The sequence below is a fragment of the Sinocyclocheilus rhinocerous genome, unplaced genomic scaffold (assembly GCF_001515625.1).
Source record: "Sinocyclocheilus rhinocerous isolate Xijiao unplaced genomic scaffold, SAMN03320098_v1.1 scaffold7559, whole genome shotgun sequence".
NCBI lineage: Eukaryota > Metazoa > Chordata > Actinopteri > Cypriniformes > Cyprinidae > Sinocyclocheilus > Sinocyclocheilus rhinocerous.
The window spans coordinates 4318-18510 of NW_015647689.1; the positions used below are offsets into that span (position 1 = coordinate 4318).

A 14193-nucleotide genomic window follows, 5' to 3' on the forward strand; every position below is an offset into this window, starting at 1 on the left:
ATTCAGATGTGGGGGGGTAATTTAAAAATCACACAAGGTCCCCAGATAATACTAATCCCATGCGAATAGGGCTTTAGCCTAATTAACACAGGTGGAGCGCACTCAAGTTAATCAACACCATGATATAAATAAAGCTGACTTACCTCTATCCATTGACTCTATAGGTTCGGGCCATTCCCGAGCTCGGAGCCCTTCCCCGGTAAATACAGCTGACTTACCTCTATCCATTGACTCTATAGGTTCGGGCCATTCCCGAGCTCGGAGCCCTTCCCCGGACAGCACGCCAAATATGCATTACCATACTTCAGCTAATTATATGTAAGCATGAACTATCCTTTCTTTCACTCTTTGAACTGCCTCTGCATAGGACACCTTGCTCTAATCCTTCACAACCTGCAGCCGCTTAGCCTGAACAAAGCTCTCACAATCGTAAAACCCTGCTGCATGATCCCCATCACAGTTAGGGCACTTTGGAGCCTCAGCCTTGCAATTTTTTATTATATGATCTCCACCACACTTTGCATACATTCTTTTGTGCGCATACATAAGAGTGCGATACAGTTTTGCATGTTCATAACACAGCAGCTTAATAGTGTGAAGTGATTTCGTTGTGCTTGTTTGTGTGTGTGAGATTGATTATACTTGGTAGTTAGGGGTGTGCGATATGACGATTTTTGATCGTGGACCATTAAAATGTCTCCGATCTGCTTTTGAAGAAATAACGTATCGTGCTACAGCGCACATTCTATCAGCTGCAGTTCTGGCGCCTCCCTCTGTCTCAATATAATGTACAACGCCACATGCATTCACATCGGTGCAGTTACTCTCACGGGGCACTGCACTTATGCGCAGTCACAAAACTACATTATTTCCATCTGCTTTAAAGCAATACCGGTTAAACATTTAATTCACGTGCTGTTCTGCATGCGCTTTTTCTGAGCATACTCATGAAGCGCGCTCACACTAGTGGCGCTTTTCCACTGCGTGGTACGACTCGGCTCGGTACGGCACGGCTCGGTTTGGCTCGGTTTGCGTTTCCACTGCCTTTGTTCTTATTTTCTAATAACAAAGACAAAATAATGACAGATTTTTTTGCCTAAATGTCTGCCATTCTTTTTTATTTTATATTTTGTTAAGGTGTAAGAGGTGTTATGTTTCTGCACTCTTCCATTTTTAGCAAATTAAGAAAACTGTCTATTTTTGTGATGGTTTGTATTTTTTGTGCTTTGTATGGAACATCAGTGCCTGTTTAAGCGATGAACTCCATTACTTTTGTTTACTTTTGTTTTTGTTTTCAGACATTATAACAGACATTTTATACTTGTGCAACAACTTTTGGCCTGTGCTACAAAACTTTCAACCGCTGTAGCACCAGTGCTATGTGGAAAAAAAAGTTAACGTACAGCCCTGCTCCCAAGGAACACTTTCTGTGGCAGTATCTTTAAACATTAACAGGTCCGGCAGATCTCCGGCTCCATTCCTACACTTAAATCTCACCACATCAGTTACCTGGGCTCCCTTAACATTTTCTACGATTTATTTTTCAGACAAACCTGCAAACACTCCATACACCATTCCTTTGACTCCCTGTTGGCTTCCTCTAGGGACTAAAGATTTCACCTTGACCACCAACTTCCCCACACCTCTAGCATCATTATACTTTTTCCTATTTTTGCAACAAACTCTTAACATTACATTATACAATATCATGGCCTGAAATCTGACTTTCCAAAGCACTGGTAACCTTTAATGGGTTCACTGCTCTAAATCCTGCATCTCCCTGATCATTTCCCTTAACCTTAAACAGCACAACAAACTCTTCATTACCTGCAATTTTCCTAACTTTATTTCCTTCATCTCCTGACATTTCAGGTCTTTTGCTCAATGCCTCCCTCTTTGAGCCCCCTTTTCCCCTAACCACTGTCTGCCACCCATCACCCTCAATCCCACCTCTCCCCAAAGCCATAGGCCTCTAATAATCTAATTCTAATTAGGGATGCACCGAATATTCGGTAACCGAAATTATTCGGCCGAAAATAGCAAAAAAATATCTTTCGGTGTTCGGCCGAATAAGCGAAAAGGCCGAATAATATGTACCGAACAATGACTAACACCATCAAATAGAGGCACGCACTAATGCAGCAATTATGTCGGTAGTGTGAAAGTATTTCACTACCACTGAGAAATTTTAACCAAACTATGTTATAGATTTTTCATTAAGACCCTAAAGAATCATATCAACTTGTGGAAAATGGGCATCCTATGACCCCTTTAAAACTATCAGAGAAAGACGCAGAAATCATTACAAGCACGAAGCATGACAGCAAGAGACTGTTTAGTGCTGCATCAGGTCTCCGATGAGAAGAGGTGGCTAAAGCTGGTTGGTTAAGTTACTGTATGATGATTGAAATCGCGAAATTACCTCAAACGATTAGTAAATAAACTGCTGAATGTTATATTTTCTAATGCACGCACGAATTGCATGCATTCTGACAGCACTGCGCGAGTTAGCGGCATCAGGGTTCAAAGTCCAAACTAGCGTGAGGAAAATCTGCACTGAACTTGTTACTCATCAGTTGCTCAGTAACGTTTTTGTGAATTTTTTTAAAGGCATGTGACAATGTGATACGCGCGACAAACATCTTCCCAAATTCGTAATGAGAATAATTTATAAATCTGCATGCTGTTGTCAACAAAAATAAGCACTGAGATCTTCCTGCGGGTTTAAGCCAAAATAAAAGTCAAGAAAAAGCAACAACTCCATCGACATTCAGAAATGATAGTATTGTAATTTTACTGTCGTTCTGTAAAAAAAAAAAAAAAAAGTAAGACAATAATTATGATAATAATAATTACCCTACAACAGCTCTATTAATACATTTATTATAACATTCACACATAGTGTTCAAATTGGGATCTGTAATATATTCAAATGTTTTAAAAGAATTCTCTTCTGCTCAGCAAGCTGCCTTTATTGGTACAGTAAAAAATACATGCCTGATTCAAGTCTCAAAAATGGCCAAAAAATATTATTTTACTAACTTATTCATTTTAAGTTAAATTGTGCTTTGTTGGTATAATGTCTGCTAGAATGTTAAAAAAATGTTCAGTGTTAAGTAAATATTTTAAAATTGTTGTTTTGTAATTGATTTTTTATTTGAAAAGCAGGATAAAACAGTAAAAAGCACATTCTGGCAATTTAATTAATGCAATTAAATTAATTGCATTAATTAAATTAATTAATCGGTATTTGGCCTTCGGCCCAGTGTTTCATTTTGTTCGGCTTCGGCCAAGAATTTTCATTTCGGTGCATCTCTAATTCTAATAATACTAATCTTTCTAGTAATAAAAAAGGGGAAAAACAATGGCTTTTCCAGCACAGACCATAAACTGGTCACCTGAAACGCCTGCTACTCCGGTCTCCATCGATCACTCTCCGTGCGTTCCAAATGGGATATATCGCGCTTAATAAAACAATTATGGACGCCATATTGAAGGGTCGTTCCTAACCGAAGTGCTCAAAACTAGCCACTTCAAAGGGCCCTTCGGAATAAAGGATTTCGAAGGGTACAACTGATGGACACTTCGGGCTCCCATGATCCTTTGCGCAGATTCTTTGCATGATGACGGCACCTCTGTGTGGGCACGGGATAATAACGCAGAAGGGCACTTCAAGAAACAGTTGTTTGGTCCTCTACACCCTTCAACCCTTCGAAGCACCCATTCCGAAGGGTAAACCCTTTGAAGAGATTAGGGCATAGGGATGAGCCCTTCCGAATGGAACGCAGGGTCAGTTTGCTTGCTTGCTGCCTTCCTCCACTGCTTCTTCTTCTTTTAGTTTTAATGGTGACTGGCAAACCAACTTAAAGGTTACCACCACCTACTGGACTGGAGTGAGGACAGAAGATTGACAGGAAAAAACCCATTAAGGCCCGGTCCCAAATCGCACACTTCATGTGCACTTGCGGTCTTACAATGGTCGCCGCTTGTGCGTGTCCTTGAGACCGTAGGGTGTCCCATTTTTCATTTTAGCTTTCAGAAGCGGCTGCTATGCACCCTCGATGCACACTTCTGCCTAGCCCGCACTGGGGCGAGCTCCACAGCAGACTTCTACCCAACAGTCAAAGCGACATTACGTCACGAAAGTGTGGACTCAGATATTCCAGTGTTTCTCAACCTTTTTTTAGCTACGGCGTAGTTTTGATAAGTAAAAAAATCCCACAACAAAATTTTTTTACATTTTTTATAATTAAACAGCATTGTCAGAGTTGGTATAGTGGCTTTATATATGATCAGACACTTACGAGGTTTTTGACCAGTAAATGACGGCAATATGTATTTTGTCCGTCATTAGAACCATAGTATAGGTAGATGCCTCAATCGACAGCTCCAAGCATGAAGACACGTCCGCCAATCTTGCAACAGTCAACTTGATGTCATTCACCATAATAATCAATGAATATTCGAAGATGCCAAAATCCTGCACAGCGGATGGTTGTAAAAACCGCCGGGATTTAAATTCCCTAAGAAACGGGATAACCTTTCACAGGTGAGAATGTGAGAGAGGGGCGGAACCATAGATATGTAAGGATTGTGGCATCTTTGTATATTTATTGATTATTATGGTGAATGACGTCAAGTTGACCCTTCCAATATGGCCGTCGGGTTACGTATAGCGGTCCATCTATGTATACATATTGTAACGAATCAGCTCATGGGAAATATGAATAATTAATCATAACTAGTTATAATTAATTATGAATATTTTAGATCCGCTGTAGATATTTACTTGACCTCTCAGGGTCAACTGTCTTGTCAATTCTAAGAACGTTAATTTCCTGGTTAAGGGAAATAACTTTCTTACTGTATGTATCTACACAGAGCTTGTAGCATAAATCTGCATGATTAGGGACTCCAGTTATGAGCAAACAATGAACAACGTCAAGTGTGACACAAGTAAGGTTTTATTAACTACATAAACACTCAAACTAGTCTAACATACTACATAAACACATAAACTGGTCTAACACACACATACACACACACACACAGGACAGATTTATGCTTTAATACTGAAATTAGGGTTTCTTTGCTAAAATCAGATTAACCTTACACTGATACCATTAAGCATGAAATACATAAACTCTTCATAACAGAGGTACAAATTCAAGCCCCCACTTTAACTGCATTTACACAAGCCAGCAAATAGGGACACACCAGCGTATCTCAAGTCACGCCCTATTTTAACCTGGACTACCACGCACACACTTTTAAGTTGACAGTGTTTAAACTCATAACTTTCGTTTTATCATGCCCGCATTCTCTCCACCAATCATGTAACGAATCAGCTCATGGAAAATATTCATAATTAATTATAACTAGTTATGATTAATTATTCATATTTCCCATGAGCTGATTCGTTACAATATCTATGATTAGAACGGCCGCATCTGAGGCAGTGAGTGCTTCGCATTACGTTCTCATGAACTAACAGGTTAAGTTTTGTAGCTATATGTGCGCTCAGTTTTTTGTTGTTGAATACATTTGGCCAAAATGTCATGATATGAAAGATGAAGTGCAATGCACAGGGTATGTAAAACAGACTCTTCTCCACTCTTCAAACACACACAAAACATTAGCCTTTATAGACATAGTGTTTCTTGAGTAAAGAAAATGCTGTACTTATTCAAACATCAGTCCTTTATTCACCCTTACATTGAGAACGAGCAGAGAACCTCAAACTGAGTTTGAGGATCCAATGGCGTTACAAGGTTTAGTCACAAGCTCTTTTGAATGCTCATTGGTTAAATATTTGTAAAACCCACAAAACGGACAGAAAGATGACCAATAGCATTGATTTAAAATAAAAATAATGACGAAATGTAATAGAGATAGAAAGTTTTGATAATTTTCATGGCACACCTGACAACCTGTCACGGCACAGTGGTTGGGAAACACTGAATTACACAACATTTCTGTATACTGTTGTATATTTGAAAAACAAAACAAAAAAACTTCACAGCAGGGGGTTGTATATCTCCTTCTTTTGGGTTCCTGTCCATGTATGGGTGGAAGGAAAGAGATTGTAGAGTAAAAGCCTCAACTCCCTGCTGTGAAGACTTTTTTTTTTTTTTAAATGACCAGAACAAAATATACAACAGTATACAGAAATATTGTGTAATTTTTCTGGTGCAACCTCACACAATCAACAAGGTGCGTAGGAAAAAAGAACAGTTATTTTTGGACAGTACCAGCAACACTTGTGACGTCAAGGCAGAGCTGATCCTCCCTATATGCAAAATACGCAAGCTGCGTATAGGGCCCCCGAAACACCAGGGGGACCCCTTGCTCTCAAAGATGATTTAATTTTAGTTTCGTTTTTTGAATTTGGCCAGCGGTTATGAAAACATGAATGATCATTTCTTTTAATGCGGTGCGCTGTCGCCCTTTCTACGTAAAAATCAGTCAAATCATGTATGTAAATGTCGTACAGTCTTGCTCGAGACTAAAAAAACGAGTTGAAAGCGTACCGAGCAGCGGAAGAGACACTGTTTCTCAAGCGCTTTCCGCGAGTGCGATTCAAGACGGAGTGAAACACGAACAAATGCATTTCATTCATTCGTTCATAACCACTCATACCCCACAAAAAACATTGGTGCATTATGTTTTTTAATGTGAATATACAGGTATATCAGCAAACACGTATAGTTTTAATGAACATATACAGTATTTATATAAAAAGTAATATGAACATCTATCTATTGTTTGTTCTGACCCCTTGCCATCACAAGTGTTACTAGTATACAGAAATGTACATAAAACATGCCAGAGTGTACAAACCATTAATTTAATAATAATAAAAACGTATATTTGTGAAAAATACTACAACTCTTCTTTGCTTTTTATTAACAATGCTCTCCAAACTGCAGTAATCTTTAGTCTCCTGAAGAAAATGAATGAAATTTGGCTTGGATCCTGACCATTTTTTCTTATGTGAAATTTTCCCCAAATAATAAAAAGTTGTACAAGAAAAGTAAAGTTATTATTATTAATTTCATTGGAATAATACATACATATATCAAAATTATTTAACTTAAATATATTTATTTTCCTTCTAATGAAATTGTCCATATCCTCCCAAAAATCATAGAGTATACAAAATTATAAAACAGATGGACAATAGCCTACTCCTTTTCCATTTAACAAAAATCACAGGAGTAATCAATATCCAAATTAAATCTCTCTAACACACTTTTATCTGGATATATACCATGTAAAATTTTAAATGTAACATCTTTTATTTTATTATTTAAACAGTATATTTCACAAATACGCCAAGCTTTATTCCAATTTATATTTCTAAATACATCGGTCCACAATAAGCTTTTATGAGTAGCTGTATCCCCTTATTATATTTCTAATTTATTTATTAGTCCAGCTGTTTTTAAGAATATCAATGTCTCCTAGAAACATGCTGTCTTTAACATATAATGCCTCAGCGTATGTTGATAGAAAGCTTTGCGGAAGTTAAACGACGTCATTGGAAAAGGTCTATAGGCGGAGCTAAATTGATCGGCCGCTACGTAATGACGTCAAAGGCGGAGCTGGTTATTTGAAAGTGGCGGGCAGAGTCTTTTTTTAGAAAAACAGCGATTCACGGATTTTAATGACAGAAACGGTTAACGAAGTCCGTTTTTACATAAAATAGCAGTTTCTTGGGAGTGGGATTAAGATTATGTCCTTTCCTATTTAAAATTTATTCGATTTTGTGTAAAAAGGAACTTTTATTGAGCTTTACTCCTCGAGTACGATAACAACAGATTACAGCGTTGAAGGTAATGACATGCGTTTTAAACATCCTGTTTTGTTGCATCAACTCCTTGTTTTGTTTGTGTGTTGTTTAGTGCAGATGTATGTTTGTATGTAGAATGTGTATATAAAGTTGTGTGATATTGGCATTAAGGGCAGTTCAGGCCTTAGGGCCTTGTTGTATAAATCTGTTTTTATTACCTTAACGTTACATCTTAAAGACTAGTCTTGGATGTTAAATCAGTTGCATATAAACTTATTTTGGACCAAAAAGTAAGACTTAATCCGCTTAACATGTTGCTTTACGTGTATGTATGGATCTATGCAGCATGCACGTGTAACAGTCATCTGCACAACAGAAGTGGTTTGTTGTTGTTGACTTAAGCCGCTTTTCCACCGAAATTACCTGGAACAATTTGTCCCAGGAATTTTTTCCCCCCAGACCTGTTGCTGTCTGCGTTTACATCGCGGTCTAAAGTACCGAGAAGATTAGACAAATAGCAAAGAGTACAGAAGACCAAGAGGCGAAACTGTAGAACTTTCCATTGCAACAGCGGCGCCCAGCAGCAAGCCCTGCGTTTTCGCCATTTTGGGGTGAAAGCGACTCGGCAGTCCACTAGCTTCTTCTTCTTTTGGAGTTTTATGGCGGTTGGCAAACAAACGATAGGTGAATTCCCGCCACCTACTAGGCTGGAGTGTGGACCATTGATGGAATAGGAAGAACTAAAAATAAATAAATAATAATAATAATAATAATAATAATAAAGGCAAATAAGGGGGTGACATCTAGTGGATTAGACTAGTAATAAGATTAACGTAAATCTTATGTTCAATGTTTGCGGAAATAAATATTGAAAAATCGATTCGTGGCCTTTGAGAATCGATATTGAATCGACCACATTTTAAAAAACGATATATCGAAAAATCGATTTTTTTGCCCAACCCTACTGCTGATGCTCGTCCTGTCTCGTGATCTTTGGAACCATCAGTGAAAATTGAGATTGCGGACTTGTAATTCTGTTCTAGATACAGTTTAACCATGACATCTTTTGCTATTACTCTATTTTTGTCATTCACTAGCTTCTTGGTCCGTGTATCTTTTGGTCATTTGATTTTTTTTGTTTAATATTGAAAGTAGAAAAATTAGAAATGCCTCCTTTTTCGTTTTTTAATTTTTTGCAAAAAACGAAAAAAGAATTCGGCTTAATTTTTCGTTCAGGGGCAGAAAAATAAATTAACAGCTTGAATATTCAATTTCTACACGGGGGCGGGAATAAAACGCCCCTTTCTGCTGATTGGTCAGACAAAAAAAGATCAAACCGTGCCATCATCAGTTCTTGCAGTTCTGCGCGGCAGAATACTAGTCCTCTGCTGCTGCAGTTGTACGGATTCTTAAACCGTTTTATTGCAACTACATTTAATCTTTTTCTCATCAAACAACCAGACAAATGAATGGCTCGACACAACCCGTTCTGTGGCACAGCCTAGACAGGGCTTTCTTCTGTCTAGATATAAATTCTATGCTTTGCATCAGCTGGGCATGCCAGGGTATGATATGACAGCTGTCATAGTCTACCCTGGTCCCCCAGTAAGTTTAAGTAATTAATTAATTTGTTTCAAAGTAAATATTTTACACACTAATACAAAAAGGAAAGAATAATGCTTTGGCTTGGGTATATACAGAGCTGGGTAGATTACTTACAAATTGTAATCCGATATTGATTCCAAATTACATGACAAAAAAATGTAGTCAGTAACGTAATCCATTACATTACACATTTGAGGTAATATAGTCAGATTACTTTTTGATTACTTTTAGATAAATTTTGACCTAACTCGTTTATAACATTGATTTAAACCCGATAATCTTGTACCATAATGATTTAAAAATACAAATAGTGAGAAAATCTATTCCTTTCATTGTAATTAACAACATGAAGTACATTAAACATTATATTACGTCAGGGTTTCCCAAATTGGGGTTCGTAAATGAACTGCAGGGGGTGTGTGAGTTTAATGAAAGGCTAACAAGTAATGTAAATGTAAAAAATTTAAATAAATCATACACTTACTAAAAAAAGATGAAATATTTTATGTTTACCTTCATGCCATATGACCATTCACCAATTTCAGAGAACCATGAACATGCAAATGTGATACTTAATTATTAAAATATTTATTTTAAAATCTCAGGGGTACTTAAAGGATCACTGATTATGATTTCACTTTTTTAACTTTAGTGTGTTAATGTTGCTGTTTGTGCATAAAAAACATCTGCAAAGTTACGATGCTCAAAGTTCAATGCAAAGGGAGTTATTGTCTTTTACAGAATTGCTGATTGACCACCCCTTTAAAGTAAATATGTTAGGTGAACGAGGTTCAGAGGACAAAGAGTTTGAGTGTCTGCAAAAAAAAAAAAACACGAGAATTTGTGTTTTAATGAGTTTGAAAGACAAAAGCTTTTCAATAATACATAATAATACATGGTTAAATAACCTACTGAGTGATCATTCAAATAAAAATGAATGTGTTCAGCAGTAGTTGATGCAATGTTGAAACACTTCTTAAACCTGAAATGATTTTTGTAAATCCATTGGTCAAATGCTGTGTAGCCACCGGGACTAATGACTGATCTCTGTGCGAATGTCCACAAAACTGGAAAACTTTCTGAGTGTGTAGAAGCGGTAGACTATTTTAGAAAGGAACATTTAAAAGATAAAAAAGAGGAAGTAGAGAGAATCAATAAATGATGAATAATTTATTTCTATTGTGTGAATAATATGTAATCATGTTATCTATAAAAAAGTAACTGTAGTCTGATTAAGAGTATTTTAAAATGTAATTTACTCTAATTACAAGCGCTTAATTTTTGGAATCTGATTATGTAGCCTAATCCAGATTACACGTAATCAGTTACTACCAAGATCTGGGTAGGCTATTTAATAGGCCTATAACGTTCACACAGGAAATATCATTCTGACTGACAACAGGAGAACAACAGAGATATTAAAATACGTACTCTTCTGAGTTTTATAATGTAGTCTTTTTTGTTTTATTAAAATGAAAAATGATTGATATCTCAAAAGAACATGCACTTGTGCGCGGCGTGAGGTCCTGTGCACTCGCACATAGGAATATGATTTACATAAATGTAATTACTTGCCATTTTGGTTTGCTTCTCACCAAACCTTACAGTATACCTTCAGAACGTTTGGAATATAGCCTACGCCATGAGATGCATATGATTATTTTATGACAGATTTGCATCCGCTTAAAGAATGAAAAGTGAAACTCACAATTCTCTGGCATTTAAATGGGTAAGTGCGAGCAGGAAATTTTTTGTGTGTTTCGAAAAAAAGAAGCTAGGCCTAATAAGTCTTTAGAACAACATCTGACTAGTTACCCTAGTTAAATAAAGCAGACAAACGCGACTATTGTCAAGAGCCGACCAGCATTGAAGTGCACAGGAAATATGCAGCAGTCTAAAGCAGTTTATTTAATATTGAGTATTAGTTGATGTTCACTTGTTCCTCAAGAGGGGAAATAATTTAATACGTTGTCATTTATAGTCATATGGTAAAATGTGTATTTTTATTTGTGTACATTCAAAATGACTACAAAATGTGGTGCCTTTGAAAAATAAAGGAAACAACAGAATGCGCTGCTTTAGCAGAATGCGCTGCTCTGTATCCTTGAACATCGTATGTCACAAACATGAACCAATACACAGCGAGTACTTGACGCGCCTATTTTTAAAAGTCTACATTAAGGTTATTTGATGTGAAATTCATTATTTAAGTCACTTTAGAATAAATCACAGTATGTATCATGATAAAAAGAGACTTTACAGTTTGGGAAAATATGGTAGGCTATAGCAAATTATTTCTCTGACCCCCTATCACTTTGAGAACCGCTGGTCTACACAGAAGAAAGCCCTGTCTAGGCTCTGTCACACAACGGGTTGTGTCGAGCCATTCAGTTGTCTGGTTGTTTGATGAGAAAAAGATTAAATGTAGTTGCAATAAAACTGATTAAGAATCCATACAACTGCAGCAGCAGAGGACTAGTATTCTGCCACGCGGAACTGCGGAAGAACTGATGACGGCACGGTTTGATCTTTTTTTTTGTCTGACCAATCAGCAGAAAGGGGCGTTTAATTCCCGCCCACATGTAGAAATCGAATATTCAAGCTGTTTATTAATTTTTCTACCCCTGAACGAAAAACGAAAAATTAATCAGAATTCTTGTTTTTTGTTTTTTGCAAAAAATGAAAAAACGAAAAAGGAGCCATTTCTCATTTTTCTACTTTCAATATTAAACAAAAAATCAAATGACCAAAAGATACACGGACCCTTCTTGCTGTCGCTATGGCAAATATCAGCTGCTTTGTTTAAAAAAACGTACATTAAAGCTGAAATACAGACTGAACGATGAAAACAATAACGTACAATCACTAGACTAGTGATCATCAAATCCTTTTAACAGTTTATTTTACAGACTTCATTTTAAAGTCTTCCCTTTTTTCACAAAACTTTTTGCTCTCTAGAAACCATGTCAGTTTCGGTTGAAAATATTTTGTTCAAGTGTAAGCATTATAAACTAAATAAAGAATTAATACCAACATATTAAATTAATGACAGAAAAATTAGGAATTTTGGACAAAATATATAACAGGAATATAACAGCTTGACAGTAAACTGTTTTTGCAGTATTTTCTTATTTTAATGTCCGTTAAAGGAAGCCTGTAAACAAACAAAAAAAAAAAAGTAAAAAAAACACATGTACAGCCACTTTCTCCAAAATCGTTTAATTATTTAATTATGACAGAGACACAGCAATGCATCATGTTCTAATCTATATAATCATGTTTGTAGTGTGTTCCAGGGGATTAAAACATACAATATATATTTCAGACCTAGTGGAGTAATAGTAGGCTAAATAATAATATAGTAAGTAATTGTAAATGTGTAAAGTTGCATAAGCTCATTATTTAGTGTCATATCCATATAAATCATTATTATGTTTTCTATGGCTAGAACCTGCAGTTCCTAAAAGGATTTAAGTTTACTACTAGACTAAAAACAGTTAAAGTTAGCAAGTGCATAAGACGTCCCATTTCAAAACACTATTTTTACGCTTTTGTGAATAATTACCTGTCAGGGTCTTTGTAAAAAGGATGAAAGGCAAGATTTTTACTGTCACACTGATAGTTTTTGCAGTGGATTGCCCAGCATTGCGTTCTTTTATTCCACTATGACCTCTCTCTCGTTGTTATTCTGTCTATTTCTGTGTATCTGTGCTGTTATCCAGTTGGAATTTTCACCCCAAAATGGCGGCCGCGCTACCGAAGCGCCGCCTAGTAGCTGTTACCCAAAAAGCAGTTTACCAGGTTTCGTCTCTTGGTACGCAAATTTCGGACTTCGCAAGTTTGACTCGGGAGTGTAAACTCCCGCGGACGGGACGACGCAAGTCTGGTAATTCTGCAAAAAGCATAACGTCAGTCAGCTCGCTACTGCAATTTTCGTCGCTGTATTTACAATAAGACGAAATATGATATCAAACACCATTGCCTCTTTTTGTTTTCATTTAAACATATTAATAGCCGCAGAAATGTAGTTCAGGGAACGTACATTACAATGAAACGAAATATTATATCAAACAGTATTGCCTCTTTTCACTTTCATTTTAACATATTAATAGATTAACACGGGGCTTAAAGTTCTCCGGCACCGTGCCGAATCTCCGACGTGCAGCGTTTGGCTGCGGGAAAAAAAGATAGTCGTCCTACATTTAAAAACATTTGTTGATATCACGTTCGAGTTCATGAGTCCGCTTACCAATGTATGAGAGGAACATCGCTTTCACTCTCAGCCAAACTAACATTACTAGCAAATCAGAAGTTTTTGCTTTTATAAACACGAGACGCGCAGCATCCAATTGCAGAGTCGCAGCTGAAGAATGGAAACAAAGCCTGGGTCTCGAGTAGTGGTCGACCGATATATCGCCATGGACGATATTTGGCATTTTTAAAATATCGGCATCAGCCGATAAGTTTTTCTGTTTGGCCTATGTGTTCGAGGCTCTTTTATTTTGACGGCGCTGAGAACGGCAGCACCTGAGCGCACACAGCTCACATTCTCCCTCTTGTTCACTGTCGTCGTTCAGTTCTGTCTGATGTCTAATAATCAGATAGAACTGTTAAACAAAGGAATTAAAATGTATACAAAAAAGTATTATAACGGTTGCTTTAATATTAATAGTAATAGAAAGGCAAACATTATAATACTTTCTCATTTGCCGTCAGCATTCAGCAAATACGCATATATATCATTTAAACAAATCTTTGAATGACTAATCAACATTTAATTTCACAAACCTTGCAGA

General features: G+C 36.8%; 1 protein-coding gene across 1 annotated transcript in view; it reads left to right on the forward strand.

Annotated features, from left to right (window-relative positions):
- Positions 1–7599: 7599 nt before the first annotated feature.
- LOC107709372 (chromosome-associated kinesin KIF4A-like) overlaps positions 7600–14193 on the forward strand; it is a gene marked incomplete at its 3' end in the record, with an annotated part of 13209 nt that continues 6615 nt past the window's right edge. Inside the window, exon 1 of the mRNA XM_016513831.1 lies at positions 7600–7835. The remainder of the gene's footprint in view (positions 7836–14193) is intronic.